The 6,251-nt window shown below is 51.3% G+C and overlaps 1 long non-coding RNA gene across 1 annotated transcript; it reads right to left on the reverse strand.

The window, feature by feature from the left end:
• Nucleotides 1-3,321: 3,321 nt before the first annotated feature.
• Nucleotides 3,322-5,192, reverse strand: LOC120384384. The gene is made up of 5 exons (XR_005588817.1): nt 4,951-5,192; nt 4,690-4,763; nt 4,340-4,455; nt 3,897-4,039; nt 3,322-3,673 (listed from the first exon to the last, which is right to left on the reverse strand). It is a non-coding gene; the product is annotated as an uncharacterized LOC120384384 (long non-coding RNA).
• Between the last annotated feature and the right edge of the window lie 1,059 nt (nt 5,193-6,251).

Here is a 6,251-nt window from a genome sequence, read left to right on the forward strand (position 1 = left end):
CTACAGACTGTCCTACTCTGATTCTTCAGTCCTCCAAAGTGCTCTGCCAAAATCAGGGTAGGAAAAATCTGCTATTTCAAGAGTGAAATACAAGCAAGAAAAACCTTGTCCCAGGTCACAAACCCTATTCTATTCTGCTCACAATGCCCCAGTGATGTAGGACAGTGCAGTTAATCCTAGGTAACAGGCTGGGAAATGGACAGTGTTAAGGCTGATGGGAGAAAAGGACATTGATCTCCAGTAACTTATCAGTATCTTAAGATGCAGGAGACTGGTTCCAGTGTCAGTCATGGGAGGCAGTGATCTGCCAGCAACAATTCTGCCTGTGGTCAAAGACAATGGCTATTAAATGCCCAGTGACGTTATGGGCTGAAGTGTCACCACTTTGAACCTGGAAACTGCTCCCCTCCCGTGTGGCTGTTACATCCCAGCAGCAATCACAGGCCAGGGGTTAACTGACTTGGGCTCTAAGGTTGGCCAGTCAGAGTGATGTGACTCCCCCCAGAAGCTATTGAAGGGAGGCTGACACAGCCCATGCAGGAGGGGAGTTTTAGCAACAATCAGGCTGTGGAGCAGAGACCCTGGAGGACTTTGCAGCACAAATGACATTTGTGGCTGCTGCTGGTGGTACCTCTTGTGGGGGGAGAGGCAGAAGTGATGGGCTTTCCCTGTGCTGAATTCAGGAAGGAGCAGTGACTGCCCAATAAAAATGGCTATTAGTTGAATTTCCAAAATGTCTCTGGAAAAACCAGTTCTGTCCTCTCTCCAGAGGACCCTGCTTAATACTTGTGAAGTTTATTCAGGGCTCAAGAAAAGGGGCTCCCTGACCCAGACGGAGCTCAGGGCTCTGTAGGGAGGAGGGGGTATGGGGACCCGGGTGGAGTCTCCAGGGCCAAGGTGAAAGCCGTGATCCTCTGCAGAACAGGAAATGGGACACCTGTTTTATGGTTCCCATCCTGAGGACTGGAGATGCCCCAGAATGACTGGAGGCTCCAGGATGGGGTTACTGATGGTTCAGTGACAGAAGGAGCAGCTGTTGGCAGAACATCAGGCCACTGGGGAGGAGAGGGGTGGTCAGATCCTGATGGTCAGGAGCTTTAGGCAGAGCTACAGACACTGTGCGGAGACCTGGAAACCCTGGAGAAGATGAAATTCTATAGACTGCCTGGCATTAAGGAGTGTGGGGCACTTGGGGAACATGGCTATATGTGACCATGGAGTCTGTTCTGGATTGGCAGTGAGAGCAGTCCAGAGAGGGCCCCTCACATAAGGGAAAGGCAGGTTTTTCTGAAGGGGGGTGTATGTCACTCGGTGGCTGGCACCAGTAGGTCCCACACCCCTGTTGGACGAATGAAGGGGGCCAGGCAGCACCTGGGTCTCTCCGGGCCAGAGGGCAATTCCCAAGAGGGAGGAGCTGTGAGGAGGATAGGGTAGGAAATGGCAGGAAGCATCTGCCAGAGTCCCCTGAGATGCAGAAAGTGAGCTGAGAAACTGGCTTGATTAGTTCTAGTTTGGGACTAAAGTGTGTCAGAGCCTGGGTGTGGCAGTGAGCCCTTGGCAAGCTGGGGAGAAGCCCGGCCATGCAACGGTTCCTGCTTCCTTCTTTGGAAGGAGTCTCATGTATCCCTAGGCTGTGAGAGACGCTGCCTTCAGTCTGATCTCCCCTCCCCTGCCGGGGTCTCTTCATCACTCCCCCGACTCATGTGTCTCTGTCCCTCTGTCACTGGCCACATGGAACCAGTGGGAGCTGCGGGTGCCCAGCCTCTGTCTGTCCTGTGCCTTGGTGCCATCAGCCCCACTCTCTGGTGTCTGATATTTGACCCTGGCTGACGCCTGGGGATGCAGTGTGTGTGGAAGCCGGATGCACAGTTAAGCTCTGCCCTTCTCCATGAAGGGAGGCAGCAGACTTTGTTGTAGGTGGGGCTGTGATCACCAGCACTGCAGAATATGTCACATGTTGGGATCTGGGGATTTAAGTGGTGGTTTTATACCCCTGCAGCCTGCTCCTCCTAGGCAGGGTGTGTACAGACCATGGTGCAGTGTTCAGGCCAGGCTGAGATGGGCCGGAACCATCCCTCCACCCCTCTCCATGATCTTGTGGGGGGAAGGGTTACAAGAAAATAAAATCTTGATCTGACCTTCCTCCCCACTACCCTTGGTTTGTGTTCGTTTTGCCAAATAGAAGCTGAAATGAGGAGATTGTTGCAAAACCAAGACCACGACCTTCCCCATTTTGTTCTTCTCTGGTGTTAGGTCCCCTCCTGCACCACTGTTTGTGAGTGACACCAGTTCACGTGGTATCTTTGCACAGGATATCGCATTCTCCCCAACTTTCAGGCGGCTGGGTTTATAGAGGTTTGAGACCCCACAACAACATTTTGGGCATTGCCCTGTGGTTTAGGTTCAGAGTGCGGCTGGGAAGCTGATTGGGGAGGGCCAGGAAGTGGATGCAGAAGTAACATGTTGCTGGCCCCTCTCCCTCTTCTCATCCCCTCCAGCCACGTGCTGCTAATACTGACCCTGTCCTGTGTCCCCTGGTCGTGCTCCCAGTCCCCTGAGGCAGATCATGGAGACCTGATTTCCCAGAATGCCTGTAATGAGATCTATGGACCCCATGCTGGGCAATACAGGGGGAATGAGCTCTTGCAGCCCAACCCGGCACCACCCTGAGAGGTGCCAGACTTGGAGGGTGGGTTAGAAGAGAGGAGGGCACAGCTGGAGCAGACTGCGGAGGACAGCTGAAGGCAAGAGCTTCCTGGATGCCTGATGGCCCCTCTGGAGCGAGGGGCAGCCAGAGCAGAACCCACCCTGGGGGACTATTCGCTGCTAGCCTGTGAGCCCAGTTCAGGTGCCCAGGGAGTGGTGGCCCCACCATGCCAGTGGAACAGTTGCTCTGGGGTCACTGACTGCCCCTTTCAGAGCTGCTCTTTGAGGGGATCTTAGGTCCGGAGCAGCGGGGCAGAGCGCTTGGATGTGGCCGACCAAAAGCTTTGGCCTGGCCCCTCGGGGCATCCTGGGAGAGGAACATGGTAACAGTGCCGCTGTGCTTCCTGCTTTCCCCTCGACCGGTGCACCTGGCCATGTCCCCTCCCCATCCCTGGGGGCCGTGCACACGGCTTTTCCCTCTCTGGGACGATGGGCTGGTCCCTCCTGTGCTGGGTCCCTGATGGAGTGGGAGAGTGACATGGGGGCCATGCTGGCACCGATGGGGGAGCAGTGCACCTGGGAGGGACTCTGCCCTGCTGCGGGGCTGGGAGCATGGGCATGGCCGAGGGGCACAGGATGGGTTTATAGAAAATTCAAAAAACAAAGGGAGACAAGTTCTCTTTGATGGATTTTATTATGTCTGTTCGTAAATGGTCCTAAGGGCTGGTCACTGCTCGATGCCCCAGAGGAAGGCGAAAAACCTCCAGGGTCTCTGGCCAATCTGCCCTGGAGGAAAATTCCTTCCTGACCCCAAACATGGCGATCGGTTTCACCCTGTGCATGCGAGCCAGGACCACAGTGGGGAAAGGACCCGCTGGTTGCTATGGTTACATACCCTGTCCCAGGCCCCTCCAGGATAGTGTCTGTGTCCCAGCACTAACCTGTCTCCAGGGCTTTCTTCTTTGCTTCCATCCCAGCAGCAACCTTTGAACATTGTGTCTTGAATATTGTCCACGCTGGCTCTTTCCTTCATCAAGCAAAACCAAAGCCACTGATGTCACTCAGAAATGACAAGCAGGTTCACCACCTCCTAATAAAGACGAATCCCCTGACATCTGCCATCCCCCTCACATCCTCTTAGCTCCTGAGATGTGTGATCAGCTGTAACAAACCCTTTGGCACAACATAAGTTACAATCAGCACTACAAAATTGCTATGCTCATTTCTTAGACTTACCAAATGCTGCTTACCTCTCCTCAGAGCCAATCCTGTTGCTTTATTGAATGAAGGGTCTTTCATATTTTGAGATCCAATCGTCTTTTCAGGTGTTGGATCTGTTCAGCTCCATTCCTATTCCTTTGTACTCAAATCCTGAGCATCTGTAACTCTCCTCCTGAAAAGACAAATCCATTTGGTAATCCATTTGGTAATAAGAGAATCCTAAATGCTCATCTCCTTGTCAGTGATGGTCTGCTGAATTGTGGGTTTGAAACTTGAAGGTGATAAGTGATTGTCTTCCCATTCTAGTCAAGGAAGGCAACTTTTTGCAGGTCTGGCAACATGCATTTGTTTGTTCTGCAGTAATATGACTGCTTATAATCCTCAATTCCCAGGAGATCAGATCAGCTGCATTTCTTTCACCTGAAGGGAAACCAGATCCATCAATTTCTCCATTATGAGGTGAGTTCCTTACCTCTTGGTAACAGTGACGAGTTTTGTTTGTTTCCTTTCTGTAGATATCCCAGATCTTCTAGCAACTTCCTGAAGATTTCACACCCTCAACGTTCAACTCATCTGCATTTCTCTCATCTGAAAGTATGAGGATCTATTAATTTCCACTTGAATGTTAAAGAAAGGTGCTTTTTTTTTTCTTACCAACTGATATGCCTGGTTCAGCTAGTCAGATTTGCATTAGTCCCTTCTAGAACACAACACCCCTCTGGTCTCCTTGCATCTGGAGATGCAATGTGGCCTATTTATTTGGTCTGGAAGTGTTGCTTTAGCACCAGATTCATTTAGAACCAGGGAAACTTAAATGCTTACCTCCATGTCTGTGATGTTCTGCTGACTTGATTCAGATTTGCGACTAGCTGAACTATTTGAAGTGGCTTTTTTGTCTGTGTTATTTCAAGGGAATAAAAAAAAGCATTTTGTCACTGGAGTCCTCAATGGATTGAGCAGTTGGCAAGTCCATATTGCTTTATCTTGTGTCTGCTTTTGACACTCTAGCCAGTTTTTCTCCCTGAAAGCAAAATCCACACCACTTAATGTACACATGGATGTTTGGAGACTGGTATTTATTACCTCCTTGCCTAGGACAGCCATGCCACTAAGCCTCATTTCTCCCTGGTAGGAATGACCACCTGGTCTCTTCATATCTCAGAAGAGCAAAACCTGCAATCAATGTTTGACAGAATTAGTTATTACTACTTATTACCAGCTATGAAGAGTCATCAGTGGAGAAGGTTCCTTAGCATCCAGATCATTAGGCTTCTAGAGACCTTTCAGTGCTCACCTACTTGTCAGTCATGTTCCACCGCAAGGCTTTGATTCTTAGCGGTGCCCCCCTGTTATACTTTCCCTTCCCTCTTTCCCTTGCTGGTCTCTGGTTGTCTCCCCTTCTGGCCCAAAGCTTCCCAACTCCTGCCCTGCTCCCTGGCTGTTTCTAATCAGCTCCAGGTGGTAACAAAGAAGCAAAGTCTGATTCAGATACTGTAGGAAGGAGTCTTCTAAAAACCCCTGTAGTAAGGGGATATTGACAAGCTCCCCACAGGTGAAATGCCCCATGGTGCAGAGAGCTGGGCCAAGCCCTGTGCCCCAGGTAAACTTGCAGACCAGGGTTTAGCTCCTCACTGCTCACACACAGGCTGAGTTGTGCCCTGCACTGTAATGCAGAGAGGTGGCATTTCCCCTGGGTCTCTGTCACCCCCCTCAGACCCTACTGCAGTCAAACCCAGCCCTGTCCCTCAGACCCACTCAGAGGAAAGCTGGGTGACTGTGCCCAGCTGTGATGGGGAAGGAGCACAGGGTAAAGTTCTAGCCCCACTGAACTCAGTGGGACGTTGCCATTGACTCCCATAGTGCTGGGATTTCACCCACAGCCTCGCTGATCACAGGTCAGACAGAAGCATGGACACTCCTCTCAGCCCAATGCACATGGGGTGTGTTTGTGTTAACCAAGGGATGAGCTGCTGTCGGACTGACCTGCAGCTGGGAACGCCGGCAAAGTCTGACTAGGGGACTGGATGGGGCAGTCAGCCAGGATCACATGACTGCAGGTGCTATGGAGGTGGAGAGGGAGGTTGAGTCAGGCACTTATCTAGAGGCAGGGTATCATGGTGGGAGGTAGGTTAGATCATGTCCAAATCCCACTGCCATTTGTCCTGCCTGCTCAGTAATGTTCTCTGCCTGTTCCCATAAAGGTTCAGAGGCAGCCTCTACCCGTTCTTCTCCTAGTTGTTGCTGTGTCACCAATTCCCCATTGTCTTCCTGCCCAGATTTTTCTTTCCTTACAGCCAATGGGAAAGCTATAAACAAGGGAATATTGCAGCAGGACCCCTGTGGAGAGTTGGCTGGATGTGACCTAGTGAGCATCGTATGAGTGC

Source organism: Mauremys reevesii, linkage group 16, assembly GCF_016161935.1.
Source record: "Mauremys reevesii isolate NIE-2019 linkage group 16, ASM1616193v1, whole genome shotgun sequence".
Taxonomy (NCBI): Eukaryota; Metazoa; Chordata; order Testudines; family Geoemydidae; genus Mauremys; species Mauremys reevesii.